General features: G+C 40.3%; 1 protein-coding gene across 1 annotated transcript in view; it reads right to left on the minus strand.

Annotated features, from left to right (window-relative positions):
- The window catches only part of cdh7a (cadherin 7a), a 171,899-nt gene that overhangs the window by 110,856 nt on the left and 39,539 nt on the right, over positions 1–21,504 (minus strand). The gene's annotated exons all lie outside the window — the stretch shown is intronic.

The following is a 21,504-nucleotide window of genomic DNA, read 5'->3' on the forward strand; positions in this document are numbered from 1 at the left end:
CTCAGTCTTTGCAGAATCAGCACATTTCTGGAACACATGAATACCAACTGCCGTCCTTGGTCAAGGATATCTTGTTAAACATAATACATCAGTGTACAACACGCTTTAAATTTCTCAGGTACCCCTCCAGGTGCCCTAGGTTTCGGGGATCTGTTTTCAAGAAAATGTGTTTTTCTGTCATTTCTTACTTGAGGTGGTGTACCAACATGGATTTACGTAGTTTAATAATTTTGCCCCAGTGTACAAACTTCGCTCATTATTACCATGGATTTCATTCAAATACAGACACTGAATCTCAAGTTAAAATGCAAATATTGGCCAACAAGTTATTTCACATCTGCCTCCATATGTGAAGAAACACAACGCGCCAGTGTTTTTCGTATCACATTCTGAATTAAGGAGATTTATATTCAATGCTATTAATATAATTGCTCTATGTAAAAACAAAGACATAGGCCATCTTTGGGCTTGTTTTCATTTCTCAATGGAAAATAATTCTAATACAATCCATTCATGACTGTAATATGTGTCTGGCAGTGGAGGCTACTGAGGGGAGGACAGTTCATAATACTGCCAGAATGGAGTAAATGGAATGGTATCAAACACATTTTTTTTTCATGTGTTTGATATAATTCACTCCATTCCAGCCATTATTTTAGAGCCGTCCTCCCCTCAGCAGCCATCACTGGTGTCTGGAGATTGAAAAAAAATGCTCTACATCATCTCAAACAGGAAATCTATGTTGCCCTTCTCCCTCTCTACCCATCCACCCCCGCTCTTTCTCTCCCTCTGTTTCAAATAGAGAAACGCTTTATTTAATTTCGGTCTCTAGAGGCACCTGGGTCACAAGCCAGGCCCTTAGCTTTTTCTCCTCTAATATTGAAACCATCATACTTTTCAGGTCAATCTAACCTTCTCCAGACTCAGGAGTATGAAAAGAGAGTTTGTGTGTATGTGTGTGTGTGTTTGGTTTTACTATCCTTGTGGGGAACAGAAGTACTTACAAGGATAGTAAAACAAGGAACATCCAGACAAATGGGTACATTTCGCAGTTCCCCTCAAAGAAAAAGGCTATTATTGGCATAGGGGTTAGGGTTACAATGAAGGTTAGGAGTTAGAGTTAGGGGTTAAGGTTAGGGAAAATAAGATTTTGATAGTTAAACAAATGTGTGTGTGTGTTTGTGGGGCATGGTTGGGTTTTGTTCTGTGTTCTGCTCAGTCATCTGTGTATTTACAGTAATGAACCAAGGAGAACAACACAGAAGTCTATTCCATATCCACCCTCCTCTCTATGGGCAAAGGCAGATAACAAGATGGTCTCCATGGCACAGCTCAATGCTCTTTTCTAAGTGATTGCCCGCAGCTGCTTACAGAACCTTTTTTAGAACCTTTTGCTGCTTTAGTATCCAGCCATTGTGTTATTTGTTCAAAGTTGCTCAAGGGATGTTAGTTGGAATAGGTGAGGACATCAGTTCCGTCAAGGCCAAAATAGCTACTAGCCATTGAGATATGACCGCAAATATGACATGTTTGCAAGAGTTATAGTCGTGTAAACAAAAACAGGGGATATACATGTGAAATGACTTAATGTGTTTTCAGTACATTTAGAATACAAAATAATGTATTCGGGCACTAAAAATGCTCTCCAGACAAGCTTTTTCAGATGTTTGTGAAAGCAAAGACAGGGTAGAATAATTTTTAACATGTTACAATTCAATTTGTCTTACAATCAAATGTGTAATTGTGCAATTATTGTATTTCCAACACGTTTTTAAACATATACATTTCGGGTAGGGAACTTGGCTGTGTGTTGATGTTGTTGAGAACTTTCTTTTTTTCTCCCCCTCAAGACTTGGTCGAGTACAGGTGCACAACTTAGCTTCCCTGTACATTTTCCAATATAAAATATGAATATCACCTGTATTGGCGTAGCAATTAGTCTATAACGTTGCTTGATCGATGGTTAGGCGATTAGCTGGTCAAAATGAGGCTTCATGAAAAGTAGAAAGTTGCCAAATGGCCAAAACAATAGTGAAAACATGTTTTATTATAAAATGTAAGAAAAAAAAACATCTAATTGGAAAAAACAACTGTCTAAACAATTCCAAATGTTATTTATGTGGCCAGCTTTTTGGGGGGTGTTTAATGATTCCCAAATACTTCTGTTTTAAAATCAGTAATCATATTCTGTCAATTCAATTGAAAAACACAACATTTTCTTGTATAATGACGATAACCAAGTGTCTCCCCAATACATTTTTAGTAAGATTTAGTCATTTGACAAAAACCTACAGTACATAAAAAGCAATTAGTTTACTTGTGTATTATGATAATGTTACCTGCCTCATGTTAAAAAAATATTTGTAACATTTTGTTCAAGACAACCCCTTTTTTTTCTTTTCATTTATTGGCGCCAACCCATAGGACATTATGTCACACCGATGGAAAATACACAACAGGCAGTTAAATGTTATGGTTAAAACATAAATAATGACACTTTCAGAAGTTTCTGACTGCTCTAAAATGCAATTTCTAAACATCAGTCATGGATCCTCATTAATTAAAAGATTTCAAATGTAGTCATTCCAATTACATTGCCTCGAAAGAGTCCTGTATTGGTCACTAACTCCCCGAGTCGGGAGTGGGTAATTTGCACGCCTGCTGCCTTCCTTGGATGTGGTAGCCGTTTCTCAGGCTCCCTCTCCGGAATCTAACCATGATTCCCCTTTGGTCACTATGGAATGAACAGAAAGTACCATTGAAAGTGTATAGGGCAGACTGCCACGAATGGCATGCCAACTGTCGAAGTTATAGGGTCACCAAATGCATCTGAGAGTAGGCCTACCTCGCATGGGTTTTGGGTCTGAATAAATGCATGCATCCCTGAGGGTCAACACTTGTTGGCATGTATTAGCTCTATCATTGCTGCAGTCATCCAATCCAAGTGACGTTGGAGCAATCAAAGGAACCATAACTAATTTAATGAGGCATTTGCAGTTTCACTGTACCGGCCCTTTGTACTAAGACTTGCATGGCAAGTCTTTGAGACAGGAATATGCTACTGGCAGGATCACTCCGATAGCCCCCAGAACATTGATGTGTACTTGGCAGTGCAGAAAGGCGCAGGGGAAGAGTTCTCCAGTGATGGAGGAGACCTAAGCCTACCCAGTGTAAGGTCCCAACCTACCAACAGTCGAAGCCGTGGGAGCTGAGGCACCACTCGAGACGTGTTCTTTTGGAGGGTTTTTGGAGTAAACCGCAAAATGGAGCTAATGACAGGGTTTGAGAAACACAACGTGTCCCTCCCAGGGATGGATCACGTATACCAATTGGCCAGGAGGTGTGAAACTGGTGGGACAGAGACAGAGGGATCGAGGGGATGTTTGGTCTAATGCAGAGAGTGAGAACCAGGAGTGGGAGCACCACATTCAGTCGCCAATATCTACCTGCACCAGCACTAGGGCCAGGTAAAAGAACCAGAGGGCAGAGACCGACCCAGAGGTCGCCGGAGCAATGGTCACCTGCAGGATGTGAGAAACCAGGCGTGGGAGAATGAATATGTAAATACTGCACTCAGAACCACTTAAAAAGAGCAAAATTGCAACAGGACACAAATATGTATAATACAAATAAGTGTTATTAGATAGAAAATAAGTCTAAAATTGTCATTTCCTCTGATGTGATACCCTCTTCATGTCACACCAAGGGAAAAAAGCTGTCCCACCAGTGAATCTATCAGGCTATATGGTACATTTTTGGCCTTATTGTTAACATTAAGCATACCATTCGATTTGTACTGTAATATTCTTATTTCTATTATACATTCAAAAGGCGTCACACCAAAGGACTAAGAAATGGACCCCTTTTATGTCAATGGAAGAAATATTTCTAAAAAAGCTTACAATCTGTTCAGACCATGTGCTCCAGCAATGTCTTATGTACTTCCTCATTGTAAGAGAACCCTCCCCTGCGCAATTTATCACAAAATTGTGTCACACCATGTGGACATTTTGGGGACAAAATTGAATCAATCAGAACTATTTGGAAATATCATGAATTGACTTGAGGACTACTGTTTCTTAAAATAAACTTCAGTTTCATAAGTACAAGAGTAGGTGAACAAAATTTGATTCATGTTTTCATTACATTAGTTATCTTTTTTTATTTGTTTTTAGTCCCACCCTTCAGCTACCCTCAAACCCTCCCATTTATCTCTGAAAACCATCCAGTTTTGATTTCTAATTGCCATATATTTTTAAACTGTGCTGAAATGTTTTCGTAAAACTTCTGAATCTTTCTATTCTCATAGTTTCTACAGATTGTAAATTAAAGATTAACAAGAGTATTACTAAGAGTATTATTATATTATTGATTGACACTACGGCTTTTCAAGTCACAAGAAACAAAAGTTTGTGCTTGCCAATATAGAGAATTAAAAAAGGGCTGTCACATCAACGACCCTAACTATGTGTTAGTTTGTGTTTTCAGTGAATTTACCTATATCACATAGCTCATCTACATTTCCTGCGGCACAGGACAATTATCTAGCAACAAAAGGGTGATCAAATTAAAATCCTACATCTGTGTGGAGAAGTGGCTGAGATTTCCTAGTTACAAATGTCTCTCAGTCTATCCCTTTTAGGATGGTCAGGTCCTCAGGATGTTGCTTTTAACAATGTCAGAAAAGAGCTGAGCACACAAAGTCCACACAGAGTATGACCCTTGTGGCTCATGGCTGTCATTCCTCCAAGGCTAGTGGGCATCTCTTACCGCTCCACAGGACAGAAAAGTGCTAGATATCACAATGTCACATCTGAGGACAATATCTTTGCTCTCTGCTTAGAAAAAGGCCCACCAGAAATGTATAACAAATGCAAGCTTGAAGTTGCTTCAAGAAAACAGACTAAAGAAACAGCTCAGAGAACAAACTGGGTTAATACTGAATGTAGGCAAAAAGTAGCGTGGGTACAGAAGTTGGTTGATGTCAGACATGCACCTACCTCAATCCTCTCTTGCTGATGACTGGGATTAATGCAGGAGCATATTTCAGGAGCAGGACAAAACACACTCTTTTTGACTGATGATTGATATAAGGGCATATATTTCTTAGTCCAAGTAAAGTGACACAGGATGGTCATAATGCTTCATGACAGTGTCATAAAGTGCATTTTCTACAAGTTATTTAAAATATGATAAAAAATATATATATACATGACTGTAAAGAATTCATTACAACAACAAAGGATTTAAGAAACAAACTTTCAAATGAAAGGAAAATTCTTGGCAGGGAAAAATTAATTAGAATAAATATGGGTTTTGAAAATCTTATATCGGTGTCATAGCCATCCATAAATAATGCAATTTAAGTCACAACAGGTGTAAATATATGGGTAATGACAGAGTTAGGACCATATTATGGTAGGTTATTTCAGCTGTTAGACACAAACCCGCCACTATGCTAGGAGAAACATCACACCGGACCAAAAAATGGTTGAACCAACTAATGTTTCCACATTATTTCAACAGACTGAATTAACATAATTACTTTTTGACCGAATGGGAAAATTTCAATTTAATTTCCTGAATTGACAGAATGGAAACCTGAATTGACCCCAACCCTGCTGTAAAAACTTAGTGCCCTCAAATGTCTCAAAGATGCCCAACTCTGAATGGTGATTCATCAACTCCTATATATACACATGGCGTATGTACAGATAGAGACAGCCAGGCAGAAACAGCCAGCCAGGCTAACAAAGGCTGTGTGTGTGTGTTTGTGTGTGTGTGTGTGTGTGTGTGTGTGTGTGTGTGTGTGTGTGTGTGTGTGTGGTGTGTGTTGATTGTGTTTGCTGTGTGTGTGGTTGTGTGTGTGTGTGTGTGTGTGTGTGAACGTGTCTGTCTGTGGTGTTCATGTGTGTGTGCATCTATCAAAACAATATTATTGCAACAGTTATAAAGGGAGACAAATGAACCTAGCTAACACAAGCCTCCTCGTTTGTCCAATGGCACATGGCGAACACCAATTATGCCAGCGAGATTACAAACCCAGCTCGTTTCAGACACGCTAATTTAGTATTCATCTGTTTCACTTCCTGTATCGCAGCTAACCCCACATCTCAACTGGCCCCTCCGTAAATGTCACCCGATGAAGGAATATGGCGTTGTCGTGTATTCTCTCCTGCCAGCACACATCAATTATCAGTCTCTGACTGCTGACTGTTTTCTCCCCTCAACGAACGTGCCCGTTCGTCAGCTCATAAACCATCCTATCAAATAAGCGGCGTCGAAATGCATGTCATATCCTGAGTGATGGGCTTTGGCCCGCCACACTCCAAGACAGTACATGGGATTTAGTTTGGGCAAATTCATTTACAGCGGGTGAGACCGAGAGCTGATGGATGCCGTGCAGATGGCGGCTCTAATTCAATACTTAAGACTCAATCATCCCTCTATATTTAAAGGACGTTGTATGGGAAAATGTGGAAAAATCGATTTCTATGTAATTGCTAAGTATTTACTAAAGTAATATGTAACAACAATTTTGTAACTGTAGTAATAACAGTGTTACTACACTGGTAAAAGAGCAACTTAATGTAAAGTGTTACACTTATTCTCTCATGTGAGAAGTGAAGAATTTACTGTAAACAACAACCTAATGGTAGAGTAAATGTAAGCACGCTAGCTTAGCGAGTATGAAGTTATTTTTGAAACTTTGTGTCCCTGGTCAGGCAGACAGGAATACAATACAGATTACCCTGAAAGTAATTAATGTAACAGGTTTTATTAGCAATGATTATGTTATGTGCTTGACTTTGTTGACACACTTAATGTAAGTGGCTCGGGATAAGAGCGTATGCTAAACGACTAATGTGTGTTACGGCACTCGTCGGATAAAGAAGGAGACCAAGGTGCAGCGTGGTAGGCGTTCATGATTTTTCAATAAACTGAACACCGCAACAAAATAACAAAGTAGAAAAAACGAAAGCGCACAGTTCTGTCAGGCAACAAAAACAGCTAAACAGAAAATAACTCCCCACAAAACCCAAACAGAAAATGACAACCTATATATGATAGACAGCTGCCTCTGATTGGGAACCATACTCAGCCAAAAACACAAAGAAATAGAAAACATAGATTTTCCCACCCGAGTCACACCGTGACCTAACCAAACATAGAGAATAAATAAGGATCTCTAAGGTCAGGGCGTGACAATGTGTCAATGTAACCTCATTCCCATCACGGAAACAAAGCCCTGTTCAGAAAGGTAACAGGGGAAGTTCATATTAAATTAAATTTTTGACGAGTCTACTTGACTTACATACAATCTCTCCCTTTATAGGAAATGAATATAGACATGACCAATTGAATAGTCTATCTCCCAAATTAATTTTACAAGAGATCTAACAGAATAACAAAATAGAGCTGTTTGTCAGGGCACTGTTCACTCTTATGCAGGGCAGAACAACAGCTAGACCATTTGCAAAGTTTTGAGATAACTTAGTAATGAGCATTGGAAAGCTGGGAAGCAATTGTTGGATTTTGGTCTATGCATCTGAAAAGGGCTGCTGTGTACCAGTCGGAAGGTTTGCCTTCTTATTGGCAGTATTAGCATACTCTGTCATTCATGAATGATTCTTATGGATATGAGCCTCTTGCTGACTTGGAAGATGAAGACAAGAGGCTTGGTCCAAAAACAGTCCCTTCCCCTCGGAGGCACTTTGTGTAGATCTGAAAGAATTTGATAGGCATAAGCAATATGGTAGTAGCTCCATCTTTCCCTTTAATAGGCTAGGTGGAATTTTCACTGTATTACTTATAGCTATCTAGTTCTTTCAGATGTACGCATGTTCCTTTGAGTTCATGGGTTGTTTTGTATGTACAGTCAATAAAACAATAGAAAATACAAATAAATTCCAATAATAGAGTTGATGTCGAAAGTTTACATACACCTTAGCCAAATTCATTTAAACTCAGTTTTTCACAATTCCTGACATTTAATCCAAGTAACAATTCCCTGTTTTAGGTCAGTTAGGATCACCATTTTATTTTAAGAATGTGAAATGTCAGAATATTAGTAGCGAGAATGATTTATTTCAGCTTTAATTTCTTTCATCACATTCCCAGTGGGTCAGAAGTTTACATACACTCAATTTAGTATTTGGTAGCATTACCTTTACATTGTTTAACTGGGGTCAAACGGTTTGGGTAGCCTCCCACAAGCTTCCCACAAAAGGTTGGGTGAATTTTGGCCCATTCCTCCTGACAGAGCTGGTGTAACTGAGTCAGGTTTGTAGACCTCCTTGCTCGTACATGCTTTTTCAGTTCTGCCCACAAATTTCTACAGGATCATGGTCAGGGCTTTGTGATGGCCACTCCAATACCTTGACTTTGTTGTTCTTAAGTCATTTTGCCACAACTTTGGAATTATACGTGGTCATTGTCCATTTGGAAGACCCATTTGTGACCAAGCTTTAACTTCCTGACTGATGTCTTTAGATGTTGCTTCATTATAGCCACATAATTTCCCACCTCATGATTCCATCTATTTTGTGAAGTGCACCAGTCCATCCTGCAGCAAAGCACCCCCACAACATGATGCTGCCACCCCCGTGCTTCACGGTTGGAATGGTGTTCTTCGGCTTGCAAGCTTCCCACTTTTTCCTCCAAACAGTTCTATTTTTGTTTCATCAGACCAGAGGACAATTCTCCCAAAAGTACGACCTTTGTCCCCATGTGCAGTTGCAAACCGTAGTCTGGATTTTTTATGGTGGTTTTGGAGCAGTGGCTTCTTCCTTGCGGAGCGGCCTTTCAGGTTATGTCGATATAGGACTCGTTTTACTGTGGATATAGATACTTTTGTACCTGTTTCCTCCAGCATCTTCACAAGGTCCTTTGCTGTTGTTCTGGGATTGATTTGCACTTTTCGCACCAAAGTACGTTCATCTTTAGGAGACAGAAGGCGTCTCCTTCCTGAGCAGTATGACGGCTGCGTGGTCCCATGGTGTTTATACAGATGAACGTGATACCTTCAGGCGTTTGCTTCCAAGGATGAACCAGACTTGTGGAGTTCTACAATTGTTTTTCTGAGGTCTTGGCTGATTTCTTTCGATTTTCCCATGATGTCAAGCAAAGAAATTGAAATACATCCACAGGTACACCACCAATTGACTCAAACGATGTCACTTAGCCTATCAGAAGCTTCTAAAGCCATGACATACTTTTCTGGAATTTTCCAAGCCATTTAAAGGCACAGTCAACGTAGTGTGTGTAAACTTACCACCCACTGGAATTGTGATACAGTGAATTATACGTGAAATAATCTGTAAACAATTGTAAAAAAATGACTTGTGTCATGCACAAAGTAGATGTCCTAACCAACTTGCCAAAACTATAGTTCGTTAATAACAAGACAGTTGTGGAAGGGTTGAAAAACAAGTTTTAATGACAACCTAAGTATATGTAAACTTCCGACTTCAACTGTATTTCATTGCAGAGTATATGCTTTCCATCAGCACTGGCATGTATTCAAACACAGATCCTGATTCTATTTATTTGACGCATCTGTATATACCACAAGCATCCGAATCCTTTGTGCCTTAGAAATACCCTAGAATATAACGTCTCAGTTTATTGTGTTGTGGAGGAGAGGGACAGAGAGAGAAAGCAAGAGTGAGAAAGCAATCCTGAGAAAGAGATTCAGACAGAGAGAAAGAGAGAGAGAAAGGCCCAGAGAAGAAGAGAGACGGCGAGAAGAAAGAATGCTTTATATTTCAGGGCCCCCTGTCATCGTCTCACTTTGGCTCCCGCTGCCTCCCTCTGCTCTGAGCTCAGGTGGAGGAGAAGCACCTCCACATTTCATAATTTATTTTTCTGTCTGGTGGAGAGCCTCTCATCCCTAAAAAGACATGACAGAATGCCTATGGTATTTAAGAATGCCAATATTTGAAAGATCCAATACAATTACCCCAACTCACCACCAGGTTCTTAGCTGACCTGTGTTCAAATACTATTTAAACAATTTCAAATTAAGCTGGGCTTGATTGAGCTTGCCTGATGCAATGGAACTAATAGGTTATTCGCAAAACTGCAAACCCTGCCAATTTAGCACCCCAGGAAGGCTAAAGCAACCATTCAAAATATTTGATTGATTTCAAATAGTATTTGAACCTTGGTCTTGTTTTAGAGGGTCAGAAAGGAATTTGATAGCTTTGAATGAGACTCTTGTATGTTTCCAGTCTCATTGCCAGAAACTCCTTTCCCTTTTTAAGTTACATTTTGGGGGGGTGAATGAATGAACGCATCAAGAGTGCTAGCTAAATAAATGCAAATTGTATTGTATTACTTTGTGGTACTGCTCCATTCAAATGAAATCGAGAGCTTTTTACTTTTATCATCTTCATTAGAATCAGAGATGTCTGCTCATATCGTTTTCAGCACATAAAGAGCTCTGCTGGCTTGAATGAAAAGAGATGTTCATGCCACAGCCACCAGCCCATCTACCTAATTATATGAAAGGCAGACTATTCATTTTCTCCATAATTAGTGTGTGTGTGTCTCTGTGTGCTTGTGTGTGTGGTGTCTCGGTGAGAATGGCTGTTGTGGTGTCGCTTGAAGGCGTGCCAGGAGAAAGCACTGGTGATTGCCAAACTGATGACTTTCACCTCCTGCTCTGATAAATGGCCATTGCGGAGCAGCCCAGAGACAGGGAGATACAGATTCATAGCCCTGGAATTGCATTTCATTAACAAACACATTCAAAATCACACCAAAGAGAATGAAGTTCATGTCAGGTTTTTTTGGGGCTGCGTGGTAAACAGGAAATGGTAATAGACTGCAGCAGCGGCCCAGTAGATTCCCAGACGCTCCTGGCGAACGTTCTCCTCCTTGCCTGCAAAGGATCTCCTCCAATTAAACCTGTACTCAAAGGGCTTCTCCTCAGGAGAAACTAGTCAAACAAGAGAAGGATAGGGGAAAATGTGATCGGCTCAGGCCAGGATGCTCTGGGTCGCTCCATACTGTGCTAAAGGAATCGTAATAGAGTTAACGGGGAATCGTGTGGAATTCCGCAATATTTTTGATCAGGCCTATTGCACTGGAGGCAGTGGACTTAAAGTATCAGTAAATGCTGTGACTATATGAGCATCAACATCAACACTTCAAATACGCAAGATTGACTTGGTGTTTGAGATTGAACGCCACTTTAAAAGTGACCTTAGGTTGGCTTTACGGTCCCAAAGGGCAATAACCTTATAGGCCCAGTGCACCAATTAACTGCTACGGACCCTGGCTCCACGCTACCATGCTATTTCACACTGAACAAGCCAGAGCACTTGTTAGCAAGGTCCTTTAATAACTACAACCCCCTCAGCGACTTGAATATTCTCTTGCCATGCTCATACATATCAAACCCTGCTTCGTCTGTCTTATTAAGGCTGCAGCCAGGGTTGGGTAGGTTACTTTCTAAATGTAATCCGTTAGTTACTAGTTACCTGTACAAAATTGTAATCAGTAACGTAACTTTTGAATTACCCAAACTCAGTAACGTAATCTGATTACATTCAGTTACCTTCCCCTTAAGAGGCATTAGAAGACAAAAATGTGTGTAAAAAAAAAAAAGAAGATAAACGAACAAACGTAACGTTCTGCAGGCTACACAGTAACAGTACAAAAACAAGATCCCACAAACTCTGGTGGAAAACAGGGTGCCTAAGTATGATCCCCAATCAGAGACAACAATAGACAGCTGCCTCTGATTGGGAACCATTCCCTGCCAACAAAGAAATAGAACACATAGATTTGCCCACCCAAGTCACACCCTGACCTAACCAAATAGAGAATAAAAAAGGCTATGTAAGGTAAGGGCGTGACAATATGATTTGGAAATATGGAAGTATAAATACCTGAGCATAACCCCAAAACTAAGGACTTATTAGCCAGCCCTATTCATTTGTTTAAGATTTTGTTAACATGGAGGACTGATTGGGCTCATTGATTCGAGTTGAAAAATAAATGCTGCTCTCATTGAATGGCCTGCTTTGAGCACTACTGAAAAGTGCTATTTACATGTGAAAAATGAATGTCACTTTCTGCATTTGCTGTAGGCCTACTGTTTTGTTGATGACACTTTGATATTTTGATAATATGCAGCTGTTTAAATCCATAGTTGAAACAATAACAAAACGGTGGCCCCACCTCTGTTTTGGTAAAAAGCTGAGGCATGGTCCTGGAGAAATGTAACCACTCTCAGACTAATAGCCAGAGCTATGGATGCATTGTTATAACCATGTTATGAAGTGTTTGTTTACATTTACAATGTTTACAAATATTGGAGAAAAACAAGTTTGAGGCATCTATAAGTAATATTCGTCAAGAATCAATGGATATATAAATATATATACTACCGTTCAAAAGTTTGGGGATGGGCAAAAGAACACAGACACTGGACAGAGGAACTCTGCCTAGAAGGCCAGCATCCCGGAGTCACCTCTTCACTGTTGACGTTGAGACTGGTGTTTTGTGGTTACTATGTAATGAAGCTGCCAGTTGAGGACTTGCGAGGCGTCTGTTTCTCAAACTAGACACTCTAATGTACTTGTCCTATTGCTCAGTTGTGCACCGGTGTCTCCCACTCCTCTTTCTATTCTGGTTTGAGCCAATTTGCGCTGTTCTGTGAAGAGAGTAGTACACAACATTGTACGAGATCTTCAGTTTCTTGGCAATTTCTCGCATGGAATAGCCTTCATTTATCAGAACAAAAATAGACTGACGAGTTTAGAAAGAAATTGTATCTGTCCATTTTGAGCCTGTAATCAAACTCACAAATGCTGATGCTCCAGATACTCAACTAGTCTAAAGAAGGCCCGTTTTATTGCTTCTTTAATCAATATGACAGTTTTCAGCTGTGCTAACATAATTGCAAAAGGGTTTTCTAATTATCAATTAGCCTTTTAAAAAGATAAACTTGGATTAGCTAACACAACATGCAAAGGCGGAGGTGTTGCTAACATTTACGATAGCACATTTCAATGTACAAAAAACCCTGACGTTTTCGTCTTTTGAGCTTCTAGTCATGAAATCTATGGAGCCTACTCAATCACTTTTTATAACTACTGTTTACAGGCCTCCTGGGCCATATACAACGTTCCTCACTGAGTACCCTGAATTCCTATCAGACCTTGTAGTCATAGCAGATAATATTCACATTTTTGGTGACTTTAACCACCTAACTGAGTAACTCAATTTACACCTTGCGCAATAGATGCAGTTTCACCCCTAAAAACTAAAAACATTTGTCATAAGAAACTAGCTCCCTGGTATACAGAAAATRCCCGAGCTCTGAAGCAAGCTTCCAGAAAACTGGAACGGAAATGGCGCCACACCAAACTGGAAGTCTTCCGACGAGCTTGGAAAGACAGTACAGTGCAGTATCGAAGAGCCCTCACTGCTGCTTGATCATCCTATTTTTCCAACTTAATTGAGGAAAATAAGAACAATCCGAAATGTCTTTTTGATACTGTCGCAAAGCTAACCAAAAAGCAGCATTCCCCAAGAGAGGATGGTTTTCACTTCAGCAGTAATAAATTCATGAACTTTTTTAAGGAAAAGATCATGATCATTAGAAAGCAAATTACGGACTCCTCTTTAAATCTGCGTATTCCTCCAAAGCTCAGTTGTCCTGAGTCTGCACAACTCTGCCAGGACCTAGGATCAAGGGAGACACTCAAATGTTTTAGTACTATATCTCTTGACACAATGGTGAAAATAATCATGGCCTCTAAACCTTCAAGCTGCATACTGGACCCTATACCAACTAAACTACTGTTTATTATTATCTGTCCTCGTGCTCCTAGACCTTAGTTCTGCTTTTGATACCATCGATCACCACATTCTTTTGGAGAGATTGGAAACCCAAATTGGTCTACACGGACAGAGCTACTTCCTGTGCTTGGCCCTCCTATGTTGAACATAATAAACGGCTCTCTATCCACTGGATGTGTACCAAACTCACTAAAAGTGGCAGTAATAAAGCCTCTCTTGAAAAAGCCAAACCTTGACCTAGAAAATATAAAAAACTATCGGCCTATATCGAATCTCACATTCCTCTCAACATTTTTTTGAAAAAGCTGTTGCACAGCAACTCACTGCCTTGCTACAAACAATGTATACGAAATGCTTCAGTCTGGTTTTAGACCCCATCATAGCACTGAGACTGCACTTGTGAAGGTGGTAAATACCTTTTAATGGCGTCAGACCGAGGCTCTGCATCTGTCCTCGTGCTCCTAGACCGTATTGCTGCTTTTGATACCATCGATCACCACATTCTTTTGGAGAGACTGGAAACCCAAATTGGTCTACACGGACAAGTTCTGGCCTGGTTTAGATCTTATCTGTCCGAAAGATATCAGTTTGTGTCTGTGAATGGTTTGTCCTCTGACAAATCAACTGTAAATGTCGGTGTTCCTTAAGATTTCGTTTTAGGACCACTATTGTTTTCACTTTATATTTTACCTCTTGGGGATGTCATTCAAAAACATAATGTTTCACTGCTATGCGGATGACACACAGCTGTACATTTCAATGAAACATGGTAAAGCCCCAAAATTGCCCTCGCTGGAAGCCTGTGTTTCAGACATAAGGAAGTGGATGGCTGCAAACGTTCTACTTTTAATCTCGGACAAAATAGAGATGCTTGTTCTAGGTCCCAAGAAACAAAAGAGATCTTCTGTTGAATCTGACAATTAATCTTGATGGTTGTACAGTCATCTCAAATAAAACTGTGAAGGACCTCGGCGTTACTCTGGACCCTGATCTCTCTTTTGACGAACATATCAATATTGTTCAAGGACAGATTTTTTCCCTCTACGTAACATTGCAAAAAATCAGAAACTTTCTGTCCAAAAATGATGCAGAAAAATTAATCCATGCCTTTGTCACTTCTAGGTTAGACTACTGCAATGCTCCGCTTTCCGGCTACCCAGATAAAGCAATAAATAAACTTCAGTTAGTGCTAAATACAGCTGCTAGAATCCTGACTAGAACCAAATTTGGCTTCCTATTAAGGCTAGGGCTGATTTCAAGGTTTTACTGCAAACCTACAAAGTATTTCATGGGCTTGCTCCTACCTATCTTTCCGATTTGGTCCTGCCGTACATACCTACACGTACACTACGGTCACAAGACGCAGGCCTCCTAATTGTCCCTAGAATTTCTAAGCAAACAGCTGGAGGCAGGGCTTTCTCCTATAGAGCTCAATTTTTATGGAATGGTCTGCCTACCAATGTGAGAGACGCAGACTCAGTCTCAACCTTTAAGTCTTTATTGAAGACTCGTCTTCACTAATATACTCAATATGATTGAGTGTAGTCTGGCCCAGGAGTGTGAAGGTGAACGGAAAGGCACTGGAGCAACGAACAGCCCTTGCTGTCTCTGCCTGGCTGGTTCCCCTCTCTCCACTGGGATTCTCTGCCTCCAACCCTATTACAGGGGCTGAGTCACTGGCTTACTGGTGCTCTTCCATGCCGTCCCTAGGAGGGGTGCGTCACTTGAGTGTGTTGTCACTGACGTGGTCTTCCTGTCTGGGTTGGCGCCCCCCTTGGGCTGTGCCGTGGCGGAGATCTATACTCGGCCTTGTCTCAGGATGGTACGTTGGTGGTTGAAGATAACCCTCTGGTTCCTCTCTAGGTTTCTTCCTAGGTTTTGGCCTTTCTAGGGAGTTTTTTCCTAGCCACCGTGCTTCTACACCTGTTGCTTGCTGTTTGGGGTTTTAGGCTGGGTTTCTGTACAGCACTTAGATATATCAGCTGATGTAAGAAGGGCTATATAAATACATTTGATTTGATTTGATTGGAACACAGGAGTGATGGTTGCTGATAATGGGCCTCTGTACGCCTATGTAGATATTCCATAACAAATCTGCCGTTTCCAGCTACAATAGTAATTTACAACATTAACTTCTTGTGGGCAGGGGGCAGCATATTCACTTTCGGATAAATAGCATGCCAAAATTCAACTGCCTGCTACTCATCCCCAGAATATAAGATATGCATATTATTAGTAGATTTGGATAGAAAACACTCTGAAGTTTCTAAAACTGTTTGAATCATGTCTGTGAAAATAACAGAACTTATGTAGCAGGCAAAACCCTGAGGACAAACCATTCAGATTTTTTTTTTTTGTTGATGTCACTGTCTTTTCAATGGGTTTTCTTAGAGACACCAGATTTCTAATGGACTTGCTTGCAGTTCCTACCGCTTCCACTGGATGTCACCAGTCCTTGGAAATCGGTTGAGGTTATTCCTTTGTGTAATGAAGAAGTAGGTTTATCGTAAATGAGGGTCACATGAAGTACATTTTTTGAGAGAGGCACGTTACGAAAAAAGTTGCGTCAGTTTGTTTTCTTTTTGTATTGAACACAGATCATCCCGTCTTCAAATTGATCGATTAGTAACGTTTAAAAATACCTAACGTTGTATTACAAAAGTAGTTTGAAATGTTTTGGTAAAGTTTACATGTAACTTTTGATGCATTTTCTAGTGACGTTGTGCAAATTGCAAGCTGACGATTGCGTCCCACCTGCCCCAGAGAGGTTTAACAATGTCTACAGGTACAGGGTCCCTCTTGGTCTTGGTGGCTGGTTTTATGAAGTGGGGTACCAGCATTGGGAATGACTAATATGATTAATTGAGGCATATACGGCCAATAAGATAAATTACCTTACAAACGTGGAAGGCTGTCAGAGTCTTGAAAATAGTAGTAGTGATAATTCAAGTTAAGCAAAAAGAACATTGTACTGTAAAGCAGGTATATCAAATAGCTGTCCTAGCACCACAATATATTGCTGTAGTGCAAAAAATAGATGAATTAGAAACCAAAAAAATAAGCTTGAAATCCGAATGAAAAATGCTCAAGGTGATTAAAAACAACAGTTTACTGAAACTGCATTACACTCCTTCTCTAGTTATGCTTTTGAACATTCATAACAATTTATGTAGATTGGAGAAATGGCTTAAGAATGTTGTCATACAATGGTGTACTAGAGGGACATATGCATTTGTCCCTCAAGTACCCAATAAATAAAAGAGCCTGAAACAAAATGGTTCCCCAAAAAGAATGTGACATGACATTGGTGAAAATCACAGATCCATTTTGTAAATATACAGTGGCTTGCGAAAGTATTCAACCCCCTTGGAATATTTCCTATTTTGTTGCCTTACAACCTGGAATGAAAATGTTTTTTTGGGGGGGGGGGGGGTTGTATAATTTGACTTACACAACATGCCTACCATAGCTCTAGGAAGAGTCTTGGTTCTCCATTAAAGAAAGATGGAGGCCGGTGTCTTCTTGGGGACCTTCAATGCTGCAGACATTTTTTATACCCTTCCCCAGATCTGTGCCTCAACACAATCCTATCTCGGAGCCCTATGGACATTTCCTTCGACCCCATGGCTTAGTTTTTGCTCTGCCATGCACTGTCATCTGTGGGACCTTATATAGACAGATGTGTGCCTTCATTTTCTATGAAAGTATCTTTACTTTTACTTAAGTATGACAATTGAGTACTTTTTCCACCACTGCTAATATGTGCCGAAAAGACTAAGGACTCACATATGGTTACGTTCATGGTTTGTGGTGGTGTCCTCCCACTTGTCCGCATGCTAAAGATTAATTTACGTGTAAGGCAACACTCGATAGATTCACCCCCCATGAGAGACACGCGTTCCAACAACCTCTCGGATTCCCAAGCGAAAGAGACGTGTTCATCGCTGTATGCCCCTGCCATCTACATACAAGATCTGTTTCAATACTGAAAGCATTTGAAAGATAAAGGAATCCTTTGATCGCAATGAACTCGTCAGCGATTATTTGACTGGGTCGAGTATCAAATGAGAGGATGTACACGCTCGCGTTCGAGAGGCCTCGTTGATGCAATTGCTCTTCGGCTTTTCTTTCAGATCGTAAACGAGAGAAATTTTGAGTCTTAAGAAAATGTCACTGCTTAAGTAGCTTTGCTATGTCTTCATTTACTGTAGACTATGGTAGGGTTGATTAAGGGATTAGAATAATATTATAATGCCTGTGTCTTCCAGACCTCCCTGTTGCTGTACAGTATGTAGCTTTCCAAATGCCTCTGTTTTGCCAACTAGTGCCATTCAACAATAGTAATTGAAAATAGTATCTCTGTAGTATTTTAATGAACGGAGGCAGTAGCATGAGTTCCCTAGCAGGCCGCGAACCCAAATCACCAGGCCCAAAGAAGAACGCCCTAACCACTATTCCCATTGTAAGAGATTGTAAGGTGCCTATCGACTAGGGTTGTTAGAGTATAATTTAAACATAATTTCCAAATAAAGTGTAGGTTGGGTGTTTGAATTACTTTCTTCCCCTTGTATTGCCCAACAATCTATCAGGAATCAAGGTAAGACCCAAGTTCAGACTGTGTAAAGTAACAATGTTTATTGTAACACCAGGGGCGGGTAAACGACAGGTCAAGGCAGGCAGGGGTCGATAATCCAGAGTAGAGGCCAAGTTACAGGACGACAGGCAAGCACAGGGTCAGGTCAGGCAGAGGTCGGTAATCCAGAGGTGGAACAAAGGTACAGGATGGCAGGCCGGCTCAGGTCAGGGACAGGCAGAGTGGTCAGGCGGGCAGGTACCTGGTCAGAACAGGCAAGGGTCAAAAACCAGGAGGACGAGACAAAGAGCGACTGGGGAAAAACAGGAGCTGAGACAAACCACTGGTAGGCTTAACTTCTCTAGGATAGGGGGCAGCATTTTCACTTTTGGATAAATAGCGTGCCCAATTTCAACTTCCTTCTACTCATCCCCAGAATATAAGATATGCATATTATTAGTAGATTTGGATAGAAAACACTCTGAAGTTTCTAAAACTGTTTGAATCATGTCTGTGAGGATAACAAAACTTATGTAGCAGGCAAAACCCCGAGGACTAACCATTCAGATTTCTTTTTTTTTTGAGGTCACTGTCTATTCAATGTTGTATTTCATTGGGATACTAGATTTCTAATGGACTTGTTTGCAGTTCCTACCGCTTCCACTAGATGTCACCAGTCGTTGGAAATTGGTTGAGGTTATTCCTTTGTGCAATGAAGAAGTACGGCCATCTTGAATCAGAGTAACGTTATGTGTACTGTTTGAGAGTTGCGCAAGACTAGAAAAGTAGCGTTAGTTTGTTGTCCTCCTGTATTGAAAACAGATAGACCCGTCTTCAATTTGATCGATTATTAACGTTAAAAAATACCTAAAGTTGTATTACAAAAGTAGTTTGAAATGTTTTGGCAAAGTTTACCGTTAACTTTTGAGATATTTTGTAGTAATACAAATTGGAAGCTGTTTTTTTCTGGAACAAACGCGCCAAATAAATGGACATTTTGGATATCTATGTACGGAATTAATTGAACAAAAGGACCATTTGTGATGTTTATGGGACATATTGGAGTGCCAACAAAAGAAGCTCGTCAAAGGTAAGGCATGATTTATATTTTATTTCTGCGTTTTGTGTTGCGCCTGCAGGGTTGAAATATGCTGCACTCTTTGTTTACTGTTGTGCTATCATCAGATAATAGCATCTTATGCTTTCGCCGAAAAGCCTTTTTTCAAATCTGACATGTTGGCTGGATTCACAACGAGTGTAGCTTTAATTTGGTATCTTAGATGTGTGATTTAATGAAAGTTTGATTTTTATATCATTTTATTATTTATTTGGCGCTCTGCATTTTCCCTGGCTTTTTGGCCAAGTGGGACGCAAGCGTCCCCCCTATCCCAGAGAGGTTTAAGCAAACAAGACGAACTGGCACAGACAGAAAACACAGGTATAAATACCCAGAGGACAAGTGGGGAAGATGGGCGACACTTGGAGGCGGTGGAGACAAGCACAAGGACAAGTGAAACAGATCAGGGCATGACACAATCAGAGCTTCCTTTTCCTTGTGGATATGTGTGCCCAAACCAGCCATTCGGTTGAGCTGCCACAATCACATACAGTGGCAAGAAAAATTATGTGAACCCTTTGGAATTACCTGGATTTCTGCATAATTTGGTCATGAAACTTGATCTGATCTTCATCTAAGTCACAACAATAGACAAACACAGTCTACTTAAACTAATAACACACAAACAATTATATGTTTTCATGTCTTTATTGAACACACCATGTAAACATTCACAGTGTAGGGTGGAAAAGTGAACCCTTGGATTTAATAACTGGTTGGCAGCAATAAACTCAACCAAATGTTTTCTGTAGTTGAGGATCAGACCTGCACAACGGTCAGGAGGAATTTTGGACCATTCATCTTTACAAAACTGTTTCAGTTCAGCAATATTCTTAGAACATCTGGTGTGAACCGCTCTTGAGGTCATGCCACAGCATTTTAAATCGAGTTGAGGTCAGGACTGATGTTGATTTACTCCTGTGTTTTGGGTCGTTGTCCTGTTGCAGCACCCAACTTCTGTTGAGCTTCAATTGGCGGACAGATAGCCTTACATTTCCCTGCAAAATGTCTTGATAAACTTGGGAATACATTTTTCCGTCGATGATAGCAAGCTGTCCAGCCCCTTAGGCAGCAAAGCAGCCCCAAACCATGATGCTCCCTCCACCATACTTTATAGGTGGGATGAGGTTTTGATGTTGGTGTGCTGTGTCTTTTTTCTCTCCACACATAGTGTTGTTTGTTTCTTCCAAACAACTCAACTTTAGTTTTTATCTGTACACAGAATATTTGCCAGAAGCGCGGTGGAACATCCAGGTGCTCTTTTGCAAACTTCAGACGTGCAGCAATGTTTTTTTTGGACAGCATTCTTCCGTGGTTTCCTCCCATGAACACCATTCTTGTTTACTGTTTTACGTATCGTAGACTCGTCAACAGAGATGTTAGCATGTTCCAGAGATTTCTGTAAGTCTTTAGCTGACACTCTAGGATTCTTCTTAACCTCATTGAGCATTCTGCACTGTGCTCTTGCAGTCATCTTCGCAGGACGGCCACTCCTAGGGTGAAGCAACAGTGCTGAACTTTCTCCATTTATAGACAATTTGTCTTACCGTGGACTGATGAACATCAAGGCTTTTAGAGACATTTTTGTAACCCTTTCCAGCTTTATGCAAGTAAACACTTCTTAATATTAGGTCTTCTGAGCTCTCTTTTGTTCAAGGAATGGTTCACATCAGGCAATGCTTCTTGTGAATAGCAAACTCAAATTTTGTGAGTGTTTTTTATAGCAGCTCTAACCAACATCTCCAATCTCGTCTCATTGATTGGACTCCAGGTTAGCTGACGCCTGACTCCAATTAGCTTTTGGAAAAGTAATTAGCCTAGGGGTTCACATACTTTTTCCAACCTACACTGTAAATGTTTAAATTATGTATTCAATATAGACAAGAAAAATACAATAATTTGTGTGTTATTAGTTTAAGCACACTGTGTTTGTCTATTGTTGTGACTAAGATGAAGATCAGATCAAACTGTATGACTAATTGATGCAGAATTCCAGGTA

This window comes from Salvelinus sp. IW2-2015, linkage group LG32 (assembly GCF_002910315.2).
Source record: "Salvelinus sp. IW2-2015 linkage group LG32, ASM291031v2, whole genome shotgun sequence".
Taxonomy (NCBI): Eukaryota; Metazoa; Chordata; class Actinopteri; order Salmoniformes; family Salmonidae; genus Salvelinus; species Salvelinus sp. IW2-2015.